The sequence below is a fragment of the Carya illinoinensis genome, chromosome 12, assembly GCF_018687715.1.
Source record: "Carya illinoinensis cultivar Pawnee chromosome 12, C.illinoinensisPawnee_v1, whole genome shotgun sequence".
NCBI lineage: Eukaryota > Viridiplantae > Streptophyta > Magnoliopsida > Fagales > Juglandaceae > Carya > Carya illinoinensis.
In genome coordinates this window covers 10,029,605-10,040,013 of record NC_056763.1, presented here as the reverse complement: position 1 = coordinate 10,040,013, position 10,409 = coordinate 10,029,605, and the positions used below count along the sequence as shown (strand labels likewise).

At 39.5% G+C, this 10,409-nt stretch overlaps 1 non-coding gene and 1 pseudogene across 1 annotated transcript; one reads left to right on the top strand and one right to left on the bottom strand.

The window, feature by feature from the left end:
* Nucleotides 1-5,796: 5,796 nt before the first annotated feature.
* On the bottom strand, nucleotides 5,797-7,828 carry LOC122289656 (annotated as a pseudogene).
* A 2,131-nt stretch (nucleotides 7,829-9,959) lies between these two features.
* LOC122290582 lies at nucleotides 9,960-10,067 on the top strand. The gene has a single exon (XR_006236445.1). It is a non-coding gene; the product is annotated as a small nucleolar RNA R71 (small nucleolar RNA).
* The last annotated feature ends 342 nt before the right edge of the window (nucleotides 10,068-10,409 follow it).

The following is a 10,409-nucleotide window of genomic DNA, read 5'->3' as shown; positions in this document are numbered from 1 at the left end:
AGTCCTTTGACTCGTCGTAAACTCACTATGAAGTTAGGCTGGGCTCAAGTCCCAGCACTTGCCCACATGGCCCGTTGAACACAAGTCCATTGACTTGGCAACCATCGTGCCCTACAAGTGAAGTTAGGTTGGGCTCAAGTTTTGGGATTTCACTTTCGAAAACCAAACCAATAATCAAATCTTGTGCAAGAAATTAAGGAAAGATGGAAACCAAACAATCTCCATTTTATTCAATACAAGTGTTGTTACAAAAAGAACTAAAATCCACTTACAACTTGAAAGGAGAAAAATTTACAAGAAGTTCCTAAGGCTCGGGAGGTAGAGGAGAAGGAGGCTTAGGGAAGGCGGCAAGTACCAAGTCCCTGCCCAAAGTCCTGGTGAAGTGAAACGCCTACGAGTCAAGCTCAAGAGGTGCCAAGTTGAGAGCCCTTAAGTCGGCTCCTAGGTTCTGAATGAGATTTTCTATTAACCTCTCGAGACCCTCCTTATAGTCATAACTCCAAGCCAAGTCCTGAACTTCCCAAACCTTTCTCAAGAAATGTCCTCCCAACAGGACTCCTGGGCTTGAATCTAGAGGTCGTGGGATTGCACCGCATCCCGTAAGGAAGCTAGCTCGTCCCCTAGGTCTTTGATCTTGGATTCACGCTTCTTGATGGCTTCCCTCTTACGTTGCATTGATTTGGTTAGCTTGTTGAATTTGCTTGACATCCACCTATTTTGCCGAGCATCAGAGTTGTGTTGCTCAACCAATTGCTCCTTGTCCTCCCAAAGGACATTAAGAGAACCCCTGACCTTCCTCAAATCCTCCTCGCTTTCATCCAACTTGACCTGAAACTAGTCCTTCTCACCTTCCCGGAGTTGGGCTTCCAAGCGAAGGCATCCCGCCTCCTCCTACACCTTTGTCAAGTCACCCTAGAGAAAAGCCAGCTCTTGACAAGCCTTCTCCAACTTTTGCTTGCTTAGCTTGCAACTGGTCTCCAACTTGATCACTTTCCCCCCCACAACGTGTCTCTCATGGAATGCCACCTTCGCCTTCCATCTCGCCTTACGAACCTCTAGATTGGCAAGGTAGACAAGGGACCGAAGTGCCCGAACCTCCTCCTCAATATCCCTACTCTCCCCCACGATCATGTCGGCCAATTAGTTAGCCCCTTGAAAAGCACGAAGTTAAAGAAAAAGATAAAGGGAAAACCAAATAGAAAAGTCATACTAGGTCTTGTGGAAACCTACAAAAATAGCCCTTTTAACTTCTTGGCCTCGCGCTCGATGGCCTTAGCCCTCACGGTGTCGAAGCCTGGGCCAGTCCTCCTAGGATGGTTTTCCTCAACAAACACGGACGGACCAAGTCTGCCTAACTGGCAGGAAGGATTCGATGGCCAAAGGATATATACTTGTTAAGGGTTGGCACTAGGGCTAAAAACTGATGCGTCGGCATCGGTTTCAGTGCCAAATCGAAACCCCACCAACGTGGGAGAATGTTGCTTACAACCGATCGACTGGGGGAGAGAAAACCGATTCCATCGGTCTCGACTTGTGTTGGCGTGATTTTCGGTCTGCCGTCGGCGTCTCTGTGACAAAGAAGGCAAGTCGCTCCATCGTCTGCCATGAATCTGGGAAGATAGTTGCAGAGGAGAGAAAACCTAGGTTGAGGAAGAAGGAGACGAGAAGAAGAAGAAGGGGGTGGGGATGGTTTATAATTGCATTTTGGAACGGCGCCGTTTGGCAAACCGCTTCGTTCCTTTATATATATATTTTTGTTTCCTGGATCTAAAACGATGCCGTTTCAATGTTTCATGAGTGAAACAGCGTCATTTAGGTTGGCTGGTTTAGCAATTTTTCGCACAGGAGAACTGAAACTGAACCGATCGACGTCGGTTTCTATTTATTTAACTCGCCCGTTGATTACGCCCAAAGAATAACGCGGTAGTTGTAGCACAGCTTTGGGGTGTCGATTCCACAGGGAGACAAATTAAAAGAATAGCAAGAGGAACAAAGAAACTAAAGAAAAAATATTAAATAAGTAATAGAGAACAAAGATTAATTTTAAATGTAAATTCAAGTGAAGCAAAGTGATTAACAGAAAAAGTACTCAAATTTAACAAACAGTAGAGCGTCGAGAATCCCTTGCACAAATATGGTATTTTAATTATTCTTAATTCATTGGATAACTCAATTAGGAACTCAATTCCCGCAATTCCCAATGGGAAGGTATAGATTTATAAACCAGACTTAAATCAAACGTAACCCTTTGAAAAAATATTCACCACTTTTAAAATACGTGAATTACTACCCATATTGATAAAATCCAATGACGACAATATACTCAGGAAGCGATATTGCAGCAAAAAACTAAATCAATATAGATAAATAATTGATCCAAACATAATCAAAGAACTAATCCATTCAATAGAAAAAGCATGACTGAATCCATAAACACAATAAATTCTATGATTATTCGGAGAAGAAAACATCAACGATGAATTGAGAATGATAAAACAAAAGAGTTTTAGCAATTGAAAATCAAATACATGAATTAAGAATAAATTAGAAATACCATCTAATGTGCAAGTTCATCCCTAACCCTACTTGAGAATTTAGTTACCCATAAATATAATGGACAACAAAAATCTCCAGAGAAAACTGAAGCGAATGGTGGCCATGGAAGTAATTTTCTCCTCTCTTCAGATCTGCCTCTTGTGCCTCTTGCTATTCTTTTAATTTGTCTCCCTGTGGAATCGACACCCCAAAGCTGTGCTACAACTACCGCGTTATTCTTTGGGCGTAATCAAATTTATTTACCCGTAAATATAATGGACAACAAAAATCTCCAGAGAAAACTGAAGCGAACGGTGGCCATGGAAGTGATTTTTTCCTCTCTTCAGATCTGCCTCTTGTGCCTCTTCCTCCCCTCCATTTCGTGCTAATGATATGCTTATATAGGGTAAGAAAGAAACCCTAATGTCCTCTTGATTTCCGCATAAAAAAATCACCTAAATTTTAGGACTTATCTTGGCAGCCATGTACAGCCCTCAGGAGTTCAAATTTGGAAATCCTTATTAGAGACAAAGTTATACCCCTTTAAGATAGATTTCCAATGCATCAAGAATTGCATCAATCTGATATATGAATAAAAAGATACAGTCAAAACACTAAAATATGTCCAGACTGTCTCCTAACGAATTTCGGACTTGGACTTCTTGTGGTTTCATTTTGTGATTTTTTTTCTTTTTCTTTTCTTCCAAATTACTCTCAAATCCCATGAATGTCCTCCTTTGAATTTGACTGGGCTTGACTTGCTCTTTTATAAACTCTGAAATTAGACATAAAGAAACTGCTTAGGAGTATCCCAACGTAAATAGAAATTCAATTTAAGAATACACATTAATTCCTATTATTTCTATTCACATTTTAGCATTTTAGTCCAATAATAAGGTATATAGAGTGCACTTTCGCACACTCATCACACCCCCCAACTTACTCCTTGCTAGTCCCTAGCAATTTTCATGTCAAAACAACGAAAGAGACCAAAGAAAATCACACATAAAGGCTATCAAGTTACACTTTCCAGATTCACATATCAAAACAATCTAAGGAATCCAATAACCCATCAAGATCAATCCACCTATAGCAATCCACAGAGTGTGTGTGTGTTCTCCAAACCATAACCATCGTACCACTAACCTTGACACATGCAACATCAAGAACATCTTAAGCAAAAGGTTCAACTCCATAACTCACGGGTATAATAGTGTTTCGTGTAAAGGCTCTCTCTATGGAGTTGACAATGGGTGTATACACACTCTCATGGAAAATTAGGCAATTATGTACAAGCAACAAGCAAACATTGATCTTATGATAGGAACACTAACAAGTGAGACTTCCATCAATCTTTCCAACAGCTTACTTAGGATCAGAATGGTCAACACAAAAGGTTGTAATGTGGCTTGGTTTTGGGGTTATATAAAAAAAAAAGGATGAAAGGGATTCAAAAACTTCCAAGTACATACAAAGGGAATTTTATTAAATATCTCAATAGACCACACTTCTCACTTGATATACTCTCCAACTTTTCAGATCATCAAATAATAATGCTTTTCCTTCTTCTTCCTCTTTTTTTTTTCAACAATTTTATGGACAAACACATGCCATTTTTGTATTCTTTCCATCTCTACCAATTTTTTTTTTTGGAGCTCACTCAATTGAACACTTTGCAACTTGTACTCTTCTCTTTTTTTCCGTCGTCTTCTTCTTCTCTCTTTTTTTTAATTGAAAATGATAAAATTAAAGAAAGAAAATTCAAATTCCACACCTAGTATACACTTGAAAGTAAAAAGGGTAAGAAAATCTGTGTATAGGTTATACTCCAATGTGGAGAGGCATGGATGATATGGGCTTATGAAAAGAAAAAGCTACAAGTCTTTTATTGGTTCAAAGTTGGCTACTAGGGGTCTATGATGGAAATGATAGCTTGAAAGGCTCAAACGTTAATCCTAAGTTGACCTTCGTCATATCCCAAGTATATCCACCATTGTACCGCAAACCATGTAATGATATTCTCAAAAGAAGTGCCCAATTCAACAGATCAATGAACGCTTATCACAATTTACTGTATTTGTATGCTCTCAATCCTCTCCAAACTCACATGAAAACTTAAGCAAAAGAGTTCTCTAGCTACATGTGTCAAACCACCATCTTACCACAAAACTTGGATAAGTGCATTAAGGATTCTGTGAATGTTTCAGCAAAAAATGATCTGGTGGGTTTGGTGAATTCACGAAGATGGCTATGAATGAGAATGAGTACACATGTAAAAATGATGCACGTGTGATGCAAATTAAAAAAAAAAAATTGACACATGAAAATATGCCATAGAGTTCCAACAAGCATTTTAAATACTGAATTTGCACCACCACCCCCCAACTTAAATGAAACATTGTCCTCAATGTTTAAGAATCAAAATTGAATGAGGAGTAACTGAAAATGGTAGAATACACCTGATGAGTGACATGGGTAGCTCCCTAAACACCAAAGATGGTAATCTGAAATGACGAAATGAAACTATCTTGCAATCAAAAACAAAGAAAACAATAGCAAACAAAAAGGAAAAGAAAGAAAATAAGAAAAAACAAAAACAAAATAAAGCAAAACAAAATAAATAAAGAAACACAAACCTTGGTGGTGTGGTCAAGGTTGATAGACTGGATCCACAAGTGGAATGTCTTCCACTTTCGGAACTTGCCTATCAATTAATATTTTAAGGCGTTGACCATTTACTTTAAAGATCCGACTATCCTTAGGATCTTCTATTTCTACCGCCCCATTTACAAAAACATTCCTTACTAAAAAGGGGCCAATCCACCTAGACCGAAGTTTTCCTGGGTGCTTATGGAGTCTAGAATCATATAAAAACACTCGATCATTAAGCTTAAATGTTTTTCTCAAAATATTTTTATCATGAAACGCTTTCATTTTAGCCTTATAGATTCTAGAGCTCTCATAAGCATCATTTCTCAACTCCTCTAACTCGGTCAACTGAAATTTTCTAAGCTTACCTGCTTTTCCCATATCAAAATTGAAATGCTTGATGGCCCAATAAGCTCGATGCTCGAGCTCCACAGGTAAGTGGCAAGGCTTCCCAAAAACAAGCCTATAAGGTGACATACCTAAGGGAGTTTTGAAAGCTGTACGATAGGCCCAAAGCGCATCAACTAGTCTTAAAGACCAATCTTTGCTATCTGGATTGACCGTTTTTTCTAAAATTTGCTTAATTTCCCTGTTTGCAAGTTCTACCTGTCCACTTGTCTGGGGGTGGTAGACAGTAGAGATCTTATGTACCACCCCATATTTTTTCATCAAAGCCTCAAAAGAACGGTTGCAAAAATGTGTACCCCGATCACTAATGATAGCATGTGGTGTACCAAATCGAGATAACACATTCTCTTTGAGAAATTTGATTACCGTCCTATTATCATTGCTCCTGCAAGCTGCTGCCTCTACCCATTTTGACACATAATCTATTGCCATAATAATATATTGATATCCAAAAGAAGGAGGAAATGGTCCCATAAAATCAATGCCCCAACAATCAAAAATTTCAATCACTAAAATTGAGTTTAAGGGCATCATATTACGACGGGATATAACTCCTAACTTTTGACACTTTTCACATGAGCGACAATAGATGTTTGCATCCTTAAATATGGTGGGCCAATAAAATCCACACTGCAGAATTTTTGCAGCGGTTTTCTTCATTGAAAAGTGGCCCCCACAAGCTTGAGAGTGACAAAATTCCAAGACGCTAGCAATCTCTTCATCAGGGATGCAATGCCTTAAAATTTGGTCAGTATTTGAAAAGAAAAGGATCATCCCAATAGAAATTACGTACCTCAGTTATGAACTTCCTCTTGTCCTGAGCGCTCCAATCCACCGGTATCTCACCTGCAGCCAAATAATTCACAATATGAGCAAACCATGGTAGAGAAGTAATAGATAGTAAATGCTCATCGAGAAAATCATCCCTAATTGGCAGGTGGTCAGATGTGTCCTCAAATGTGAGCCTCGAGAGATGGTCAGCCACTACGTTCTCCACTCCTTTCTTATCTTTGATGGTGAAGTCAAATTCCTGCAAAAGTAAAATCCATCGTATTAATCGTGCCTTAGCATCCTTCTTTGTAAGAAGGTAATTAAGGGCTGCATGATCCGTAAAAATAATAATAGGAGAACCAATCACGTAAGCACGAAACTTATCCAAAGCAAACACTACAGCTAGCAACTCTTTTTCAGTGGTGGAGTAATTCATCTGAGCACTATTTAGAGTTCTACTAGCATAGTAAATGACAAAAGGCTTTCCCTCCCTTCGTTGTCCAAGTACAGCACCTACAGCAAAATCACTTGCATCACACATAATCTCAAAAGGTAAAGTCCAATCAGGTGGCTGCATTATGGGTGCTGAGGTAAGCTTGCCAATTAGCGTTTTAAAGGCCTCTTGACAATCTTGTGTCCACTCAAATGGGGCATCTTTAGTTAGGAGGTCACATAGTGGTCTAGATATGGTGGAAAAATTCTGTATGAACCTCCTATAAAAGCCCGCATGACCAAGAAAGGATCTCACGTCCTTTACTGTCCTAGGTGTAGGCAACTTAGAGATTAATTCAATCTTAGATTGATCTACCTCTATCCCCCTAGAAGAAATAATATGCCCTAACACAATACCTGAAGGTACCATAAAGTGGCATTTTTTCCAATTCAAAACCAATTCCTTCTCCTCACAGCGAGTCAACACCCTCTCTAAATTCAATAAGCATGCATCAAAAGTAGATCCAAAAACAGTCAAGTCATCCATAAAAACTTCCATGCAATTTTCAACCATGTCACTAAAAATGCTCATCATGCAACGTTGAAAAGTAGCAGGTGCATTACACAATCCAAATGGCATTCTACGAAAAGCATAAGTACCGAAAGGACAAGTGAAAGTGATTTTATCCTGGTCTTCTAATGCAATTTCAATTTGATAATAACTAGAATAACCATCCAAGAAACAATAGAAAGGATGACCAGCCACACGCTCAAGAATTTGATCAATAAAAGGGAGAGGAAAATGGTCTTTCCGGGTGGCAGCATTTAATTTTCTATAATCAATGCACATCCGCCACCCAGTCACAAGTTTTGTAGGGACTAGCTCTCCCAGGTCATTCTTCACCACAGTAACACTTGACTTCTTAGGAACAACCTGTGTAGGACTTACCCATTTACTATCAGCAATAGGATATATGATTCCTGCATCTAATAGTTTCAACACTTTATTTTTCACCACTTCTTTCATAGTAGGATTAAGCCTACGCTAGGGGTCTCTACGAGGGCTAGTTCCTTCCTCCAAATTAATTTTATGAGAACAGACCAGGGGACTAACACCTTTTATATTAGCAATGCTCCAACCTAAGGCTGACTTATGCTCACTTAGGATCCGAATTAATTTCTCACCTTGAGACTCAGACAATTCAGATGAGATAATAACAGGAAAAGTATCACCTGGACCAAGGAAAACATGCTTTAAACCCTTAGGCAGAGGTTTCAGTTCAACTTTGGGTGCTTCCACACTTGAAGGAATTTGCTTTTCCTCTATCTCAGGCAACTCCTTAAACTTCGGTTGCTAGGCCCGAGTGCCATAATCCTGAGTTCTATCAAAGATATCACAAATATCAACTACATCAGATGGATTACTGATAGAATCAAACTCAGACTTAACAAGAAAATACTCAAGGGGGTCAAAATCATGAGCTATAGAAACTCCCTTTTCTATGAGTGAATCAATCATGTATGTCTGGTGGCTCTCGTCATCATCTTCTGGCTGTCTTGCAATATGGAAGATATTCACCTCGAGAGTCATGTTTCCAAAAGAAAGCTTCATGAGCCCATTCCTGCAATTAATAAGAGCATTAGCAGTGGCAAGGAAAGGCCTACCTAAAATCACAGGAATTTTAGAAGTAGTATCAACAACAGAGCTAGTGTCAAGGATTAGGAAATCAACAGGATAATAAAATTTATCAATTTGAATTAGAACATCCTCTACCACACCACGGGGTACTTTGACTGAACGGTCAGCCAATTGTAATACCACAGTGGTTGGTTTGATTTCTCCCAACCCCAACTGCAAATAAATAGAATATGGCATTAGATTCACGCCAGCTCCTAAATCTAGCAAAGCTTGCCCAAACTCATGATTTCCAATGCTGCATGCAATGGTTGGGCAACCAGGATCCTTGTACTTGGGAGGAATCCGCTGCTCAATTAGAGCACTAACTTGCTCTGTCAGAAATGCTATCTTCTTAACATGGTGCTTCCTCTTGACTGTACACAAATCTTTAAGAACTTTTGTGTAAGTAGGAACTTGTTTAATAATATGCAAAAGAGGGAGGTTAATTTTTACCTGCTTGAGATTCTCCAAGATTTCATTGTTAGGATCCAAAGTTCGCTTATTCAGTTTTAAAGCTTGAGAAAATGGTACCTTAACTGGGCTCTTTATTACCTCGGCTTCTTTGGGCAGCTCGGCACCCTTATTGCTTTGATCCTCTTCCACATCCTCTGATTTGTTCGTTGTTGGGATGTGTAATGACTTACCACTTCGTGTCACAATGGCATTCGCATCCTTCAAATTCTCTTGTGCCATGTGTTGACCATGGGGTACGGATTGAGCTTGAGAAGGAAACTTACCTCGCTCATTCATACTCAAGGAGCTCATCAATTTGGACACTTGGCTTTTTATCTCCTTATTTTCTTCAACAACCTGCGTAATCAAAGATTCAAACTTTTGGTTAGTCTTACCTTGTGCCTCAATAAAAGCATGTAAAATATCTTCTAAGGGGCTCCTAGAAGATGAAGGTGCATGATATGGTGTAGGATATGATCTAGGGGGTTATGCAGGTGGCTGGTTTTCAGACTTCCAGCTAAAATTGGGGTGATTACGCCACCCCGGATTATAGGTGTCAGAGAAATGTGTAAAAGGCTTCTTGTACATACCTAAGGCATTACATTGTTCCTCATATATTCCTCTCATCTCAGCCAATGTGGGACACTCTTGGGCAAGGTGATCTACCCCACCACACACAAAACATGGTCCAAAAGACTCTGCATGATTAGCCACGTGTGTTGGATTTAAGTCCTTAGTCTTCAACGCCTCTAGCTCTCTAGTGAGCATCTCAACCTTAGCTTTTAGGTTATCTTCTTCCCTGAGATGGTAAATTCCACCACCATTTAGGTTTCCTGCAGGTCGTGACCTATTTGTGCTCTCAGTAGCACTAGGTCCAGTCCAAGTGTGAGCTTTTTCAGTAAGCTCATTGAGGTATTCTATGGCTTCATCAGGATCTTTCTGTAAGAACTCACCATTACACATCATCTCCACAAATTGATGCTCTCTAGGTGTAAGTCCCTTATAAAAATAGCTTACTAAGCGCCAATTCTCATACCCATGGTGAGGACACATACTCAATAGCTCCTTAAATCTCTCCCAAGACTGATACAAAGTCTCACTGTCCTTTTGTACAAAGGTGGAGATTTATCTTTTTAAAGCATTGGTCTTATGTTGGGGAAAGTATTTATTAAAAAAGACCTGAGTCATCTCATTCCATGACCCAATAGATCGTGGTCTCAAAGAGTATAGCCAACTCTTAGCTCTATCCTTCAAAGAGAAAGGAAAGAACTTAAGTCTCACAATGTCATCAGTTGCATTTTGACTATGAAAAGTCGCAACTACTTCCTCAAACTCCCTAATGTGCACATATGGATTTTCATTTTCCAAGCCATGAAAAGTAGGGAGTAACTGTATCATTCCTGTTTTAAAATCCAATTGGCGAATATTAGCTGGAAACATGATGCATGATGGTGTGGCTGTGCGTGTAGGGTGGAGGTAATCC